General features: G+C 37.7%; 1 protein-coding gene across 2 annotated transcripts in view; it reads left to right on the top strand.

Moving 5' to 3' along the window:
• Positions 1–18,882, top strand: part of SSH2 (slingshot protein phosphatase 2) — a 244,035-nt gene that overhangs the window by 55,461 nt on the left and 169,692 nt on the right. The gene's annotated exons all lie outside the window — the stretch shown is intronic.

Below are 18,882 nucleotides of genomic sequence, written 5' to 3'. Positions count from 1 at the left end.
TCTTAAATGCAACTGAAATAGCACCTATTATTTCATCTATTTGGTGTCACTCAGCCAAATATATAGTAAGTTACTTAGAATGAGTATATATATATATATAAATAGTATGGTATATATGTATGCATAGTAATCTCCACTCAAGGTGGATCTATAAAGTAGAAAGATATTGTATCCTGGAACTTTGAGTAAGTTCTCCCTCAACAAAGGATGATTGTTTTGTGGGTTTTTACATTTTTTAATTGTCAATAGTTTCCCTTTCCCCATGGCAATTGCTTGGTATTAGTGCTGTCACTGGACCTTTATACCCCACATACATAAACCTAACACATCCTGGTTGTTGATAATGTTAAGCTATACAATATTATAATTACTGGGTCATTTCAAATGTGGAGCTATCTAACTACATTTCATGAGATGTTATAGATTTTATTTATCTGGCCTGATCCCCAACATAATTGCTTGATTATTGCAAATTACCTGTGCAATCAGGCTGAAATTAGAGGACTTAAACTGACTTTTTTTTTAAGGTTTTATTTATTTATTTGAGGAGAAGAGAGAGAGCACAAGGGGGGCGGGCAGAGGGAGAAGGAAGAACAGGCTCCCCGCTGAGCAAGGAGCCTAAGGTGGGCTTGATGCCAGGATGCTAGGATCAAGACCTGAGCTGAAGGCAGACGCTCAATCGACTGAGCCACTCAGGTGCCCTTAAATTGACTTTTAACAAATGTAAATCTCTTCCAACAGGATAACTACCTTTGCTAGCCATGGCTAAAACTGGGTTCTACAAACCTTGATGATAAAATCTGGATTCTGTCTGTTTCAGGATGTTTACTGTTCACAGTAGGCATTTTATAAATATTGTTAAAGTTTCACCAATGGAAACTTTATTTCTCGAAGTGAGCTGTGCCTCTTCAGTATATCACCATAGTACTGCCTACTTGTAGACTGTCTTCTTTACTTCACCTTCATTGCACAAAGAAGGTGATCACTATTTCAGGACCTCATTCAACTATTACATTGACTTACCTGGTTGCACTTCATTCAGCATTGATGATGAATGCGGAATGGCAGGAAGTTAGTTATTGTGACTCACTCACTAATAGCTAGAGCTGTACTCATTTCCTAGTGTTTGAAAACATTAACTTAGGAATTCACATGAACACTTATTTATTATCAACATTTTGTAGATGACAGACTGGGGATGGAAAGGTTATAGTCTTTGCCCAGTGTTGTATGATAAGCAGGGGCAGCACTGACACCAGATCTTGGCTGACACCCATCAGTGATCTCATTGTCAGCAGGTAACATTGTCATTGATAGAATATATGCCAAGGCTCTTTATATAGTTTCCTCAAGATTTATTTGGTTCAGTCAGCAGTGGCATCCTCTCTATCAGACTGGCTTATTTTTTGGCTGATTTCATCTTAAAGAAACCAGTACATGGCAAGCAATATGAAGAATATTTTTATGAAGTTGTACACATGGAGAAAAGATAACTCTACTTTTAGTGGGTCTCTGAGAAACTATTAGTTGGGTATATGTATTTGCAGATTATTCTGGATTGCTTTATTTAATTGCCAGACCTTTCATTCATTTAAGTTAGGTTTGTTGTCTTTTCCTCTTCATAAGGCCAAAGTGGTTACACGTACTGGCTGGCTTTTAAAAAGTATTGGATTCTCCTCCTGATTTGTTTGGTTGGGGAGTACGTCCCATATGTCTTTTTCCCTTTCCTTAGCTCCCCATCCCCACCCTCACATTAAAAAAGATTGAAGAGCTCCTTCCCAGTTTGAAGGCTTACACTTGAAAACCAAACTGGAGAGTAAACTGATTGAAAGACCCATTTTGAATTTTCTTCAAAGGAAATGGCATGGGATCTTGATAACTGTTTGAAATAGAAGTTAACTGTCATAAAGAAGAGTAGGAGGTAAAGTTAATCACTGAAGGACTTTCTCTTCAATCTCAGGATAACCGAATTCTAAACTTTGGTTGGCTGTATTCACTCATTCACTTACACACACGTGCATGTATTCATTCCTTTATTCTCCAAGCATTGATTGACTGTCATGCACTAATCACTGGGCCCAGGGCTATGGAGGTTAGGCATAAAGTATAGAATCTACCCTAACACCAAACTTTCAACTATAGGATGCACAAGGTCTGATGATCTAATGTAAGACATGGTGACTATAGTTGATAACATTGCATTTTATAATTGATATTGCTAAAAAAGCAGAACCTAAATGTTTTAATACAGAAGATAAATATGTGAAGTGATGACTATATTAATTAACCAGATGGGGAGAATCTTTTCACAGTGTATATGTATATCAAATCACCATGATGTACACTTTAAAATCTTACCAATTTCATTTGTCAATTATACCTCAATAAAGCTGAATTTTTAAAAATTTATTTTATTTTATTTTTTTAAAGAATCTACCCTGGGAGAACTGTACACTCTATGCTTCAACAACTTAGTTTTACGGATATTCATAGAAGTTCTTAAAAAGGAGAGGAGAAAATCATTCATATGCAGTATATGAGGAGAAGAAAAGAAATACTTGAATGAGTGGAAGGAAACTTGACTGGAGGCAAAGAAGGGATAAGCTCTTTCTCTGGAAGAGGACTGACTGACTGCCTTAGATCTCCTGGGGCTTTCTTGGAAGAGAGGGGAGGAATATAGAAAAGGCTTCTGCCTCTTCTCTGGGCCTATTCAGCCTCTAGGGAACCAGATAAAGAAAGGGTAGAGGCTGCTTCTTATTCCCTTTGCTGTGCACAGGGCTGTTGGAGGCCTCCATCATGGGAAAAGGGACTGTCTGCCCCAGAGCAGGGTTGACAATGTGACTGGCAAAGGCTGGAGAGGAAGAAGGTAGTGGCCCTCGCTGCAGGAGTTTCCCTTCGGCTTCAGATGAGAAAGATCATAGACAGTGACTAAAGCAGGTTGGGGTACTGGTGGCTGCAGTAGCCACTGAGACTCCTGAGAGTCCTCTTCACCCCTCATCCCAGACCTGCTGCTATTCTGCCTTAAAGGAGAAAAAGCTCTGTGTGAGCTGGAATTTTGATTATCATGTTTGTGAGGGTTCAATTAGAAACAAGTAAGTTCATTACCATTGCAGGCTTATATCCTCCCCAGCCTAGAGGTCAGGAAAATGCTTGTTACATTAGCTTATTTCCTCAAAACAGCTATTTCTTTCTCTCCTCTCCCTGCTTCTCTGATCCCACTCCCACCCTGCCAAACAGGAGGAGACACATGTAGATGGTCATACTATTTTTGTGGTCTGTTTCATTCCTTTGCCTGGATATTAAATCCTTGTAGAGAATGCATTTTCCTTTAATGCAATCAAAACAGCATTTTGTTTGATTAACGCAGTGAAAGGAAAGAGTGTTAGCCTTTTGTTATTAAAGAAAGAAAAAGGGCGCTTGGGTGGCTCAGTGGTTGAGCATCTGCCTTCGGCTCAGGGCATGATCTCAGTGACCTGAGATCGAGTCCCACATCGGGCTCCCTGCATGGAGCCTGCTTCTCCCTCTGCCCATTTCTCTGCCTCTCTCTCTGTGTCTCTCATAAATAAAGAAAAATCTTTAAAAAAAATTAAATAAAATAAAGAAAAAAAGAAAAGGCCACCCTTGAATCAAATGTTGAGAAGGCAGACAAAAAGAAAGGAAAATCTAAAATGTAAGGATTATTTGGCTTAGTATGCTTTACATTTTTAAACTGTAGATTTGTGTTCTTTTCTAGGGCAAGACAGGTGTCTCAGAACATACCAGTGTCCTTCTAGATGACAACTTCTGTGGAAGTTTTCTCTTGTAGTCATTTTATGGAGTGGAAGAATGACTTTGGAGAGAGAGAATGTTTAAATCTCACTAAGTTTAAGATAAAGAATTTAAAAATTGTAAAAAGTTATTAGCATTAAGATAAAGCAAGCGCTAATTCAAGGCCTGCTACTGAGTAGCCAGCCTATGGACTGAGAATAGAAGGGACTTTAATCTTCAGGATTCTCCTGAAGCATCTTATTTTTCTTGTATGTTTTAAGTCTTGGAACCTGGTATATGGGATGATCAAAACAATGACTGATTTATAAGCTTAGAAAGTAAAACTGTATTTAAAAGGGGAAAACTGCTATAGTCGTTAAACCTGCTTTTGTAAGACTCTAGAGATTGTGAGCAGACACACGCAGCACCTATATATTGTGGATAATCTACAGAAACAATGATAACCAAAGTAGTTGGCTGTAAGGTGGTGATGGTGTGTAGGCCGACAGTATGTGCATCTGGTTGTTTCTGATGATTTGTATTTATCTTCTTTCATTCTGCTCTTAGTACTATATTTTTTTTCCTTTTTTTCAGGTTCATTTGCAGAGATAATCATTTCACTGGACAACACAAATATAAAAAGCAAAAAAAAAGTAAATTTGTTGCTAAGAAGATGTGAGTTTTATTATGGGTTCCAAATGACCAGTTAGCCAACAGCAAACAGCTGTCCCACCAGAGTTGAGGATTATTTGAATTGTTTCTACATCACTTCTGCTGTGTAGTAGAGTGATTACTTATTAGGGCACCTGGTCAGAGAACAGGATAAAAGTGTTGCCGATAGCAAAAACATAGTTTCACCATGAATGGTATTCCTGTTTTTCCCTTTGGAGGGAGTCTGATCTAAATGAAGAAATTGGCAAAAGGCCTCCTGTGATGCCAAATTTATTTTTCTTTGTTCCAGAATAAGATATAATCAGAAAGCATACCTCAACTATTTTATCTTAGAATAACAAATGAGAAATAATTTTCAACTTTTCCTTTTTAAAATCTTACCTGCGTGAGTGGACTTAATTGAGGGAAAATGAGATTTGTAGTAATCTTAGATATACAGAGGCTATTTTTAAAATTACCCTTATTGTTTAACTCTGTACATCTCATTATGTCTGAGATGTACACTAGTACATCACTAGATGACTAGTCTGCACACTAGAGTCACCTGGTGACCTTTTTTTTTTAAGATTGATTGATTGATTTGAGACACAGAGAGAGAGAGAGAGATTGAGAGAGAAAGAGAGGCAGAAATACAGGCAGAGGGAAAAGCAGGCTCCACGCAGGGAGCCGGATGTGGAACTCAATCCCGGGTCTCCAGGATCACACCTGGGCTGAAGGGGGCGCTATACCACTGAGCCACCCAGGCTGTCCACCTGGCGACCTTTTAAAATAATTTAATAAGAGTCTCACCCCAGTCTAGTTAAATCAGTATCTCTGTGAGTGGAACCCAAATATAGGTATTTTGTAAGTGGTTCCAGAATTATTTTAATGTGAATGAGGGATTAAAAACCACTGTTTTAACTCTAAGCTATGCTAATTTTTGTACCTCCTCAATCAGAGCTCCAATCTGCAATGTCTATGTTTCCTTAAGAATGGACGAAATAGGAAATTGACTAGAATCCGTTTTTTTTTTAATTTTTTATTTGTTTATTCGTGAAAGACACAGAGGAGAGAGAGAGGCAGAGATACAGGGAGAGGGAGAAGCAGGCTCCATGTAGGGAGCCCAATGTGGGACTGCATCCTGGGACTCCAGGATCACTCCCTGGGCCAAAGGCAGGCACTAAACCACCGAGCCACCCAGGGATTCCCAGATACTGATTAGAATCCTAAGAGTTTACTTTGCATTCGATAACTCAGTTACAATGCATTTAACTTCTATTCAGTGAAATTCCCTGGCTAGGCTTCTGTTAAAAGAGGAGCAAGATATTGAAATTCAGTAATCCAAATCCTCAGTGAACCTGTGTCAGTTAAGGGCAAGATTTTCCATGAGGTTATAAAGACTTATTCTTCCTTCATCAGTACTGCTAGGAGTTGGTATACAGACAAAGTATTAAAGACCACTTTTAGACTTTGTATATTTTACTTTAATTGAAATAAAATATACATGTGGAGAAGTGTACTTACCTTGCACTTTTATTTATATCTTGATGAATTTTCACAAAGACACATTGAAACTGCATAATCTGTACCTAGAACAAGAAATAGAATATTACCACCCTCCTCCACCAATTCCCCCTTTTGCTAAATACCCCCCTTTCTCCCTTCTCAGCCATCGTCACTCTCAGCCCCCAAGGTAACCACTATTGTGACTTCTTGACCACATGATTTTGATGTGAGCATGAGGCTATGCTCTTTAGACAACCTTTTTTAGCCCCCAGAATCAGGGCTCAACATCATGTAATAAAGAGCTCAGGCTCAGACAACCTGGGTCAGAGTTGCAGCTCCACCACTTCCTGGCTTTATGACTTCACTTCTCTAAGCCTCACTTCCCCATCTGTAAAATGGGGGTAATAATAGTACTTGTCTCAGAGAGTTGTTAGTATCAAATGAGATGATTTATATAAGGTACTTAGAGGGCCTGGCACATTTTCTGTGCTAAGTAGAGAGCAGGGGCAGATGTAGGATTCCCTAGTGTCACCATCTCTTCTACAGAGTCAGGACAGTGCCACTGTCGTCTGTGGGCACAATTTAAGTTTATAGTCCAGCTCTGTAGAGGAGGAGAAGGAAAAAATGGACATCTTGACCATCTTTCCTTTTCTTCACCATCCTTGATTTGCCTTGTGGCCATTTCTAAATTATAGTATTTAGGGGCACCTGGGTGGCACACTTGGTTAAGCCTCTGACTCTTGGTTTCAGCTCAGGTCATGATCACAGGGTGGCGAGATAGAGCCCACATTGGGCTCCACACTCAGCTTGGAGTCGACCTAAGACCCTCTCTGCACCTCCCTGCTGTTGATTGTGCATGAGTGCAAGCACTCTTGCTCTCATAAATAAATAAATCTTTAAAAAATAAGTAAAATATATTTAAATTCATAAAACGATAATTGAAGGGCCAGAAATGTTCTCTTATATATACATCCTTATATTTTCCACAGTGCCTAGCATAATGATTTGCAAGTTGCACATATTTAATGCCTTGGGTAATGGAATCTAAAAATAATGCTTGCTTTCACCTGTGCTGGATTTATATTGGTCTGACTTCTGGTCCTTCTTTTGACCAGAGATATCTGGCACAAGGATATAGAATGTAGCAGTGAAAGAATTGCAGGCAGACACCAAAAGCTTGGTCTAATTTATAAAATCAACCAAATAAAAGTCTCTGACTAGCTGAGTTATCTTGCTTTCATAATCTGAGGCAGGGCCTGTTCAGGTGTATTTGTCCCTTATTTTGATTTAGGAAAGCAAGAAAACCAGAAGATGGCATGACTTGTAGGTTTTTTCATTAATAAAATTATACAGTTTTTAGCTTGTAGCTTGGAAATAATTTACCTTTTGGAAGGTTAGCAAGGCAATCTATTTAGCCCTTATTATTTGCCAAACATTCTAGGTGATTTTCATACAAGTTAGTGTTAAATCCAAGTCTTTGAGGTTAAGTACTCCTAGTATTTCCCATTTAATGCTGAAGAAACAGAGGCTTGCCTGAGGTGTGTGATCCTGCTGGCAGTGACAGCTAAGTCTGCCTGATACTCTGAGCTTTTATCCTAATGCTGGATTGCCTTTGCTCTTGAATGAAATATTGTTTTTCTGGTGCTAGGAGGTCAGGGGCAAATGGAATAGTGGTTATTAGCTCTGTTTTTTGCACCAGAATTATCTGTGGAGCTTTTCAAAAATAGACACTCAAATCTTAGCAACTTTTTCATTCAGCGGATTTTGGACATCTTTATTCTTTACAAAGGTCCATTGGTGGTACTTCATGCACCCGTGTTGAGAATCATGGTTCTTAGAAATTCACTAGGGAGGAATTATAAGATTACAGATCTAGGGGCTTCTGAAGACTGAATTTGAGATATTGTAAAGACAAACTGTTGACAGAAGTTTAAGGAAAGAGGAGGTAGCTTAATAACAAGTTCATGTTTCAAGAGGTAAGATAGTACGTATCACTGGAAATTGGATATATCACTGGACTATTTTATAGCCAGATTAATTCTCCATTCTTTCTGTTAATTTCTAGAGTACTGCCACTGTTGTACTCAAGCACAGCTCTTCTCAACCCTAATTTGCTCTCCCAAATATCTTTTTACTCAGTGGTTAGGGTGAAGTCCTAGTGAATTTGCAATTTCAGACTATTAGGCAAGAACTCCTAATCCTAGAGAGAGCAGTGGATGGCCCTGATTTAAGATAAATGTCATGGGAGAGTTGTAAATTTAACAAATTCTTAATCTTAATGAATCCTGTCTTCTGAGTTCCTTCTAATGCCTTTTGTTTATTTTTTGTAATCTTACAGTGTACTTTGGCAGTAGAGAAGGGTTAGTAACTTTTCCTTTCACTTTACAGTTAGGAAAGTTGAGCTACAAAGGCCATGACTTGCTGCGAACTATAACTAAAATGGCTAACATTTCTTGGACACTAACCATGTTCCTGGCTCTGTATTATATGTTTTTATGTGTATTATTCATATTAAATAATGTTTTAGGGTCAGTGAAAATTTTTTTTAATAAATTAATTTTTATTGGTGTTCAATTTACCAACATACAGAATAACACCCAGTGCTCATCCCGTCAAGTGTCCCCCTCCGTGCCCGTCACCCATTCACCCCCACCCCCCACCCTCCTCCCCTTCCACCACCCCTAGTTCATTTCCCAGAGTTAGAAGTCTTTATGTTCTGTCTCCCTTTCTGATATCTCCCACACATTTCTTCTCCCTTCCCTTATATTCCCCTTCACTATTATTCATATTCCCCAAATGAATGAGAACATACACTGTTTGTCCTTCTCCGATTGACTTACTTCACTCAGCATAATACCCTCCAGTTCCATCCACGTTGAAGCAAATGGTGGGTATTTGTCGTTTCTAATGGCTGAGTAATATTCCATTGTATACATAAACCACATCTTCTTTATCCATTCATCTTTCGATGGGCACCGAGGCTCCTTCCACAGTTTGGCTATTGTGGACATGGCTGCTAGAAACATCGGGGTGCAGGTGTCCCGGCGTTTCATTGCATCTGAATCTTTGGGGTAAATCCCTAACAGTGCAATTGCTGGGTCGTAGGGCAGGTCTATTTTTAATTCTTTGAGGAACCTCCACACAGTTTTCCAGAGTGGCTGCACCAGTTCACATTCCCACCAACAGTGTAAGAGGGTTCCCTTTTCTCCGCATCCTCTCCAACATTTGTTGTTTCCTGCCTTGTTAATTTTCCCCATTTCCCCACTGGTGTGAGGTGGTATCTCATTGTGGTTTTGATTTGTATTTCCCTGATGGCAAGTGATGCATTTTCTCATGTGCCTTGTTGGCCATGTCTGTATCTTCCTCTGTGAGATTTCTCTTCATGTCTTTTGCCCATTTCATGATTGGATTGTTTGTTTCTTTGCTGTTGAGTTTAATAAGTTCTTTATAGATCTTGGAAACTAGCCCTTTATCTGATATGTTATTTGCAAATATCTTCTCCCATTCTGTAGGTTGTCTTTGAGTTTTATTGACTGTATCCTTTGCTGTGCAAAAGCTTCTTATCTTGATGAAGTCCCAATAGTTCATTTTTGCTTTTGTTTCTTTTGCTTTCATGGATGTATCTTGCAAGAAGTTACTGTGGCCAAGTTCAAAAAGGGTGTTGCCTGTGTTCTCCTCTAGGATTTTGATGGAGTCTTGTCTCACATTTAAATCTTTCATCCATTTTGAGTTTATCTTTGTGTATGGTGCAAGAGAGTGGTCTAGTTTCATTCTTCTGCATGTGGATGACCAATTTTCCCAGCACCATTTATTGAAGAGACTGTTTTTCTTCCAGTGGATCGTCTTTCCTCCTTTGTCGAATATTAGTTGACCATAAAGTTCAGGGTCCATTTCTGGGTTCTCTATTCTGTTCCATTGGTCTATGTGTCTGTTTTTGTGCCAGTACCACACTGTCTTGATGACCACAGCTTTGTAGTACAACCTGAAATCTGGCATTGTGATGCCCCCAGATATGGTTTTCCTTTTTAAAATTCCCCTGGCTATTCGGGGTCTTTTCTGATTCCACACAAATCTTAAAATAATTTGTTCTAAGTCTCTGAAGAAAGTCCATGGTATTTTGATAGGGATTGCATTGAACGTGTAAATTGCCCTGGGTAACATTGACATTTTCACAATATTAATTCTGCCAATCCATGAGCATGGAATATTTTTCCATCTCTTTGTGTCTTCCTCAATTTCTTTCAGAAGTGTTCTATAGTTTTTAGGGTATAGATCCTTTACCTCTTTGGTTAGGTTTATTCCTAGGTATCTTATGCTTTTGGGTGCAATTGTAAATGGGATTGACTCCTTAATTTCTCTTTCTTCAGTCTCATTGTTAGTGTATAGGAATGCCATTGATTTCTGGGCATTGATTTTGTATCCTGCCACGCTACCAAATTGCTGTATGAGTTCTAGCAATCTTGGGGTGGAGGCTTTTGGGTTTTCTATGTAGAGTATCATGTCATCGGCGAAGAGGGAGAGTTTGACTTCTTCTTTGCCAATTTGAATGCCTTTAATGTCTTTTTGTTGTCTGATTGCTGAGGCTAGGACTTCCAATACTATGTTGAATAGCAGTGGTAAGAGTGGACATCCCTGTCTGGTTCCTGATAGGGTCAGTGAAATTAAGCTAATTTATTCTACAGTTATTTGAGCCTACTCTGTGGTAGGTACCATGCTAGGCAGTGAGTATCCTGTGGTGAACAAATCAAACCCCGTCCTTAATGGAATTTACAGAGGAACACACATAATAAAAAATAAATAAGTATTCAATTATAAAATGTGATAGTGGAATGAAAAATACAAATGGGGGGAATAATAATAAGGGAGAATAGCCATTTAGATAAAGGATGGTCAAGAAGGGCTTCTCTAACATGGTGATATTTTAGTTCAGAATAGCTCAGGGATTTGCTTAGTGTCACACATCTAGTAAGTGGTGAAATTCAAGTCTGATTTCCAAGGCTCTGCTCACCAAACTATACCGCCTGTCAGATATGTGCATGGAATCTACCCCAGGCTTTTGACTCTCCTATTTGGTCTGACAAGCAGTACTTTCATGACACTGTACCAATTTCCAGAAGAGGCCTCATAAAATTTATGATTATGAAATTATAATAATAATTCTTTCCTCCTAAAATAGCAAAAAGTATTGCAAGCAGAATATGAATTTCAGCAAATGATAGACATAGCCCCCAAAGAATCTGAAAATCTCTGCTATAACTATACTAGGTATATTTGCATAAGGAAGTGCTCTCTTGGCATGCATGGGCTGTGACTGGATTTTCCACTTTGGATCAACATCTTATTTCCTGGCCTTAGTTGAACTTAAAGAACTTGACGGGCTGATCCAGGAGCCAAGCAGAAGACATCGAAAGGAAGAAGCTGACTGAGATGTGTTACATGGTTGCTAGAACCTCAAGATACTTGGAAAGAATGTTGGACAGGAGGGACACTGTGCTCTTGGGAAAGAAGAGAAGGAAGTAAATGATGAAATACAGCCTTGAATTTAAATGCTGCTGTCTTCTTTTGACTCTACTGCAGTGCTTAATTTGCCAAGTTACTCTCAGGATTTTCCAGCAGAGTCCTCTGAATTCCCCCCTTTGCTCCAGAAGAATTTGTCTATTTACTCTTTTTCTTCCCAGGAAATAACAGCAGTTCTTAGGCTGATCAGATTCTGTAGAAGTGTGATGCAAGTCTTTAAACCCTGGATTATGAGCCTAATAGATTCGAATAATGCTAGTATAAATTTATGTTTAGAAAAGATCTGTGCATGATATTCATGTATACTTCTTAACTTGATGATTATATTGGTGAAGATTATAAATCCTGGCAATCCGACAGTTCAGTCAAAAGTTATAATAATGTCCAAACTCTTTGACCTAGAAATTTAATTCTGGAAAACTTCTTCTAAGGAAATTGTTTAAAAAGAAAATTATAGTACTAAAATTTTAGTGAATATGTTTAATAATAGAAAGGGAATGGTTAAGTAAACTATGGTGATATTAGCTCTGAAGGCATTAGGCACAAAACTCAGAGATCATAAAAGAAAACGTTGATATATTCAAATACATAAAGCCAAAAATTCTACATTGAGAGAGCCTGTAAACTTACAAGACGACATGTTGGAAAAAGCTTTTCAACACGTATGATAAAGAGCTAATTTCTTTAATACATAATGTGTTCTACAATTTTTTTAAAGATCAGAAACATAACAATATGCAAAAGAAACTAATAGACTTTCACAGAAAGATATACAAATGGCTTTTCACCATATGAAAAAATATTCCGTAGTCCTCATAACCAATACCATTATTTACCCATCAGATTGGCAAAGATCAAAAAAAGGTGTGATATTGTGTTATGTTGGTGGGGACATAGGGGAAGCAGCAATGCTATGTATTGTTGGTGGACTATAAATTAGGATGAGCTCCATGGAGGACATTTTGGAAATTTCTATCAAAATTCTGTATGTCCATAGCATTTGCTCTAGAAATTTCATTAGGAATTTATCCTCCAGAAATATTCCTATGTATGTGAAATTTCATATATTCAAGGATATCCATTACAAAGTCATTTGTAATAGTAAAAAATTTTAAATATTCTAGATTCTATCAAAGTCTTTCCATATGAGTTAATATGGAATTATCTCCTATTGTTAAAATACGAACAGGACACCTGGGTGGCTCAGTTGGTTAAGCCGCCAACTCTTGATTTCTGCTCAGGTCATGATCTCAGGGTCCTGGAATCAAGTACCATATCCATCTCCAAGCTCAGTGGGGAGTCTGCTTAAGGATTCTTTCCCTCCCTCTCCATCTTCCCTTCCCCTCATTTTCTCTCTCTAAAATAAGTAAGTAAATCTTACAAAAAAAAAAAACAATATGTAAAGCAGTATGTATATTTCATTTGTGTGGGAAAAAAATTAGAGGTTAAGAATATATTTAGATCTTTAAATATGCCTAGATTGTATCTGGTAATGCACATAAAAATAATAAACAGCAGTTGTCTTTATGGAGAAAAACTTGTTGGCTCAGGGAACAGATGTGAGATGGAGACTTGTTTAATGTTTATCATATTGTCCTTTTTTGAATTGTATACCATGTGTATGTGTTAAAAAGTATTAAAATAATTAAAAAGAGGAGTAGAACAGAATTTCATAGTCACCATTCATTCATTCATTCATTCCACAAATGTTATTTTAAAAGAAAGAAAGCAACTCCTTTCCTTAAATGCTCACAGCCTAGAAAAAGAGACAGATATCTAAATAAGATTATTAAAAATAGTGTAAGACAGATATCTAAATAAGATTATTAAAAATAGTGTAAGTTCAATAATGGAGTAGATGTGTGTACTAGATACAATGTGGCACAAGAAGAGAGTAATTTACTCCTTGCTTGATATGACAAATTTAAGAATGAAAAAAATTTGAGGCACCTGGCTGGCTCAATTGGTGGATCACGAGACTCTTGATCTCAGGTTTGTAAGTTCAAGCCCCACATTGGGTGTAGAGAGTACTTAAAACAATCTTTAAAAATAAAATAAAAATGAACAAAATTTACACATAGACTCTGATTACAACTACTAAAAACTATATAAATAAATAACAAAAAGATTTAAAACACACAGAGGCCTTAAATATAAGGAGTTTCATTCAAATGGTGAAGATGTGAAGGGCTTTTGGAATATCAAAGTTGTCTTATTCATATTTTTTTTAATTTTTAATTTTTTTTTATTTATTTATGATAGGCACACAGTGAGAGAGAGAGAGAGAGGCAGAGACACAGGCAGAGGAAGAAGCAGGCTCCATGCACCGGGAGCCCGACATGGGATTCGATCCCGGGTCTCCAGGATCGCGCCCTGGGCCAAAGGCAGGCGCCAAACCACTGCGCCACCCAGGGATCCCTGTCTTATTCATATTTTAAAGACAATGGGTTTTTGAAATTTACTTTAGATTTTTAAAAATCAATTCAGTACCCAACTAAGCCAGGGTCTCTAGAATCTCTTACTTGTAGTCTCAAAGAAGAGAGGATAGGAAATACTGTATTTGCCCTAAGTTAATATATAGGATAAAAAGACTCTTTATTACACGTCTCTACCTGTCCCCTCCATTTAAGCCTGAATCTCTCTGGCTGCTGTGAAGAGCAGCCAGGAATTGGAATTGATTAGTGTACAGGTTATATCTGTGGAAGTGCTCAGTGATCTTCATAGGGGAGAGGGGTTGCCTTTTCAATTTTTGGTATATAATGTTTGTGTGTGTGTGTGTGTGTGTGTGTGTGTTTCCCTTCTCAAAGAACTTCTTTAACACTAGCAGACCTTCACTAGGGCCATTTTTAGATGTCTTAAAAGTGAGCTATAGAGCAGCCAGGACTATATTAAGCAATTCTGGCATTCAGAATTTATGGCCCTTCCTGTTATGAGTACATATAACAAGTAAATACCAATTAAAAGCCACTGGAACATAAATATGATGTTGCTGTGTCATAATAATTTAAATTCCACCATGTGAATTAGGTCCAGGTCTTATGATCAGCTCCATCTCTCATTAAGTCTTGTTTTAAAGCAAGCACTACTGTTTCATATCTTTCTCCATTCATTTCCTTCTCCGTTTCTACTGGTCTGGTTCTACATCTCTATCTTGAACTATTTAAACTGTCTTAATGTGGAGCAGAACTAAGCACAGTACCAAAAGTGGAGCAGAACTGGCCTTGGAGCTTCCTTCAAGTGTGACCATAATCACACTTCCTTGACTGACCCCTGTGTCTTAAGAGCATGACCTTAGTTTCCATTTCTTGTGTATATGGTTACCCTTCACTGGTTATTCTTTCAACGAACAAATATGTACAGGGTACCTCCTGTGTGCCAGACACTTGTGCTAGTTGCTGAGATATAGTGACGCATAAGACAAACATGGTCCCTCCTTTTGAAACTTACATTCTAGTAGAGTAAGTGGCATTAAACAGCTAATTATGCACTGAATTTTTAAATTATAATTGTGATGGATTCTGAAAAGAGGAAAGTACACATACTATGAGAATCTAGCAAGTTGGGATCTGACATCCTTAAGGGTTAGTAGGCAAAAGAGGGCTTCCTTGGAGAACTAGTGTTTTGAATTGTGCTCTGAAAGATGAGTCAAAGTTAACTAGAGAGTTGGGTGGAGAGAGTGGGGAAGAAAATACATACAGCTCAGGAAACCTATGGCATATTCAGGGAACCAAAAGAAGGCCAGTAATGTTAGAGCATAGAAAATAGGGGAGGAAAAAACGCAAGATGATGCTAGAGATATCAGCAAAGGCCAGCAGACAAAGACTCTTATAAGCTAAATTAAGGATCTTGGTCTTTATTCTCTAGACAATAAGAAGCCATTGCAGAGTTTTCAACTGGGGAGTGAACCAGTTAACATTTTAAAAAGATCTGCCTGGCTGTACTCTGAAGAATGTACAGAAAAACAAAGCCCCAGCTGTCTATGGCTTTTTGTTTTTCTGTGATTTGATTTGATTAACTCATTTGTTGGGGGATAGAGCTCTTAATAATAGGAAAGTTGGCAGAAAGTCAGTATGGTGTGGTGGTGAAGAGTGTATGACCCTGGATAAGTTACTTTCCATCTCTAAGTCTCAATTTTCTCATCTGAAGAATGGAAATAATAAATAGTATACCTGCCTTGTGGGATTATTATGAAGATTAAAATGAGATAATATCTGCTGACATTTAGATTAAGGCCTGGCATATTGTAAGCCTGTAATAAATGTGAGCCACTGTTATAATTTAACAGTCTCACAAAGGGTTCATCTATTCCTCTGAGAATCACCCATTTTTGGTGGTCCATGGAATAGCTTTCTATCCAAAAGTCACATATGGGCTTGCCTAGCTACCACTCTACTGGACTCTAGGAATCTAGTCTAGTTGACTGGTAAGGAAATATCATGCTTATGCTTTACTTTTATAAATGTCATTCGAAGATGGAAATGGAGGCTGAGGAATGGTTGTTCGCTTTAGCCCTAGCTATGGTTTTGCTTTGAAGCTGGCTTTTCACAAATACCAATGATAGAGTGTGACATAGGAAACTCAACAGAATGTAGTTAGTTGCTTGGAAACATCTGTATTTCTTTGTTTCCCACAATGCTGGGTAACTAATGTGTGTAATTATACTGCTGAAAAGCTTCAGGTTGATCAAGGTTAATTGTTGACACTATTTGAAATGTTAATAATGTCTCCCCCCAAAATTGCTTTTCCAAAATAGATTGTTCCAGCCCCACAAAAGATTTAAATGCCATTCATTTCTTCATTCAGTGAGATGTAATTCTAGGCCTGGAAACTGGGATCTTCCAATTTAATATTTTCTAAGAAATTAGTACACAAAAAAATGTGTTTTTTCTTTCACTTTAAAGTTTGCCGTATCACATGCTTATAGAAATTCTCACTGCCTGACTTTTGTTATCTTTAGCCTGTTTTCTAAAATTATACATTTCTGCCTTTGATTCTTTATATGAAACTAGGGAGAGTGGCTAAAGCATGTCATCTTTTTTAAGAATCCTGGGGAGTTTGGCGTAGATGGAAATCTATTCTAGAAGTTTACAGTGATTTCAGACCCTGCCCAGAATGTCTTTGTTTTATGTTTAAATTTGTCTTCTAGCTTTAGAACATAAGAGGGCAAGATTTTAAGGGAGTTTTGCTGCCAAGTGCTAAAAAAAAAAAAAATTTAACGTTTCTTATGTAGTCAATGAGAGTTCACTGCAATCAAGTTTACTTACTGAATTTGTCAGACTTCCTGTGGTGAGATGGTTCACAGATGGTGAATAATTCCATTTTAAAAATGAAAGTGAGCTTTGTGTTTTGTTCCTTCTCTTGTCCAACATGATGGCTCCACCTGCATAGCTGTTTTTTCTGTTTCTCTAGGCTCTAAGGAAAGACTTAAAAGCATCAGCTAAATTGTTCTGGCAGTGGAAAGGGTGTTGAGTGAGAAAGGATTGGCCAAAAACAGGGCTTTATCAGCTGTTGCAGGAAGGTAAACAGAGGTTTTACTATATGTAGCTACCTTCTTTAAAATGGTTAAGTAATGTGTTATATAGCATTACTACTGAAACCTAAAGTCATGTGGGCTTATGTTGATCTAGAAAAATATTCATATACAGATGCTGTAACCATGTTGATTTTTTTTTTTAGTGTTCTTGTTCATACTGTTTTGTGTTTCTTTTTCTTTGTTTTGTGTCTGTCCTGCTCAGTTTTAAGAAGCTACACTGAGGAATGTACCAAGTCACAGTGTGTGTTACCTAGAACTTCCTGGGAGCTGAGCATTTAATTTCTTTAGAAATTTGTTTCTACAAAAATTTTAGAAGAATAACAATGAGAAAACAAAGTTTATTTTATTGCTGTTGACTATCACTTAAAATAAGAAAAGGATATTAATCCTTACATAGACAAGCATAGTAATCATGTTGTCATGTTGTTCATTTGGGTATCTCAAAAATCACCCACTGCATTGGTTATTTAAGAGGAAATTTCCTTGTTAATTGCTTGGATTTACAGTCAGAGAAGCCTTATGCAAAATAACTTAAAGAAATTTTGTCCCAGGATTTACCTGTATACATTCCCTGGTATGTTTTTACAATGGATCTGGCTTAATATCAGCAATAATTTGTAGTATGAAAGCCAAGACCACATGAGTTTATGTTTTTAGAATTTATCTTAAAATATGTCACCACATTGAAGGGAATGCTGAAGGAAATGAAATAATAGGGTTCTTGGGTAGATAGCTGCTGCTTATTTAGTATGATCTGCTTTCCTTTTGGGAGCTTGTCTATTCTACTCTATGTGATTCTGGTGGTGCTGACAATCCTTGGCCCTGCTTTTCTGCCACTAGGACAGCCATATGTCCATAGATACATATCAGGCTGGTCAAAGTACCCATTTTCCCTGGATTCCATGATGGATTCAGAGTAGCATATGACCCAAGCAGGGCCAATCAGAGTCATGTTAAGACTCGTGTTAGATATGGATGCTGGTGGTAAAAAAGATTACATTCTTTTTTCCTGGACTCTCTGATTAAAAGGATGATATATGCTTGGTGGTTGGTGGTCACTTTTCTACCACATGGAAACAATCTGCCTAAGATTAAGAAGAGCAGAATCCAAAGAGAGAGAAAGATAGAGACTTAATAACATTATTGCATTTCTAAATCCCCCCTCCATTAGATTTACCAGTTATGTGAACCACACTACCCAACTACTGTTTGTTTCCTTAAGTCAGATTGGTTGTGACCAAAAGCATCTTGTATAATACAGTGTCCTTATCTTTTATTATGATAGTCGTTTGTGTTTGCTAATATTTCTGGTTCTCCTTATTCCAGATAATGGTGGGAATAAGCTGCTCTTGGAGTTGCACATGGTCACGTGACTGCTTTAGCAAATGAAATTTGTGACTTTTGCCACTTCTAGGTAGAAGGCTCTAAGTGTTAAAAGCTGATGCATAATCTGTTATACTCTATTCTTCCTGCCATAGTTAGTGGCCAGTCATGTCCTTGGTGAGTGAGTGTAGCATGGAGCAAAATCTTCACTAATCTAAAATGAACATGTAGCATTAATGAGAAACTGTTACTCTTTTAAGCCACTAAGACTTTGATGCTATATGTTATTATAGCCAATCTGATTGGATACTTGTGTGGAACATATTTTTCTGTGTTAAAATTTTCTAAATATTTTAGATAAAGAAATCATTTTTATTGTTTTTTTTAAATTTTATTTATTCATGAGAGACACACACAGAGAGAGAGAGAGAGGCAGAGACATAGGCAGAGAGAGAAGCAGGCTCCATGCAGGGAGCCCAATGTGGGACTCGATCCTGGGACTCCGGGGTCACACCCTGAGCTAAAGGCAGGCACTCAACCTCTGAGCCACCCAAGTGTCCCTAGGTAAAGAAATATCTTGGTATAACATCTAAAAACACTAATGT

Source organism: Nyctereutes procyonoides, unplaced genomic scaffold (assembly GCF_905146905.1).
Source record: "Nyctereutes procyonoides isolate TBG_1078 unplaced genomic scaffold, NYPRO_anot_genome, whole genome shotgun sequence".
Taxonomy (NCBI): domain Eukaryota; kingdom Metazoa; phylum Chordata; class Mammalia; order Carnivora; family Canidae; genus Nyctereutes; species Nyctereutes procyonoides.
This window is presented reverse-complemented; position numbering and strand designations above follow the sequence as displayed.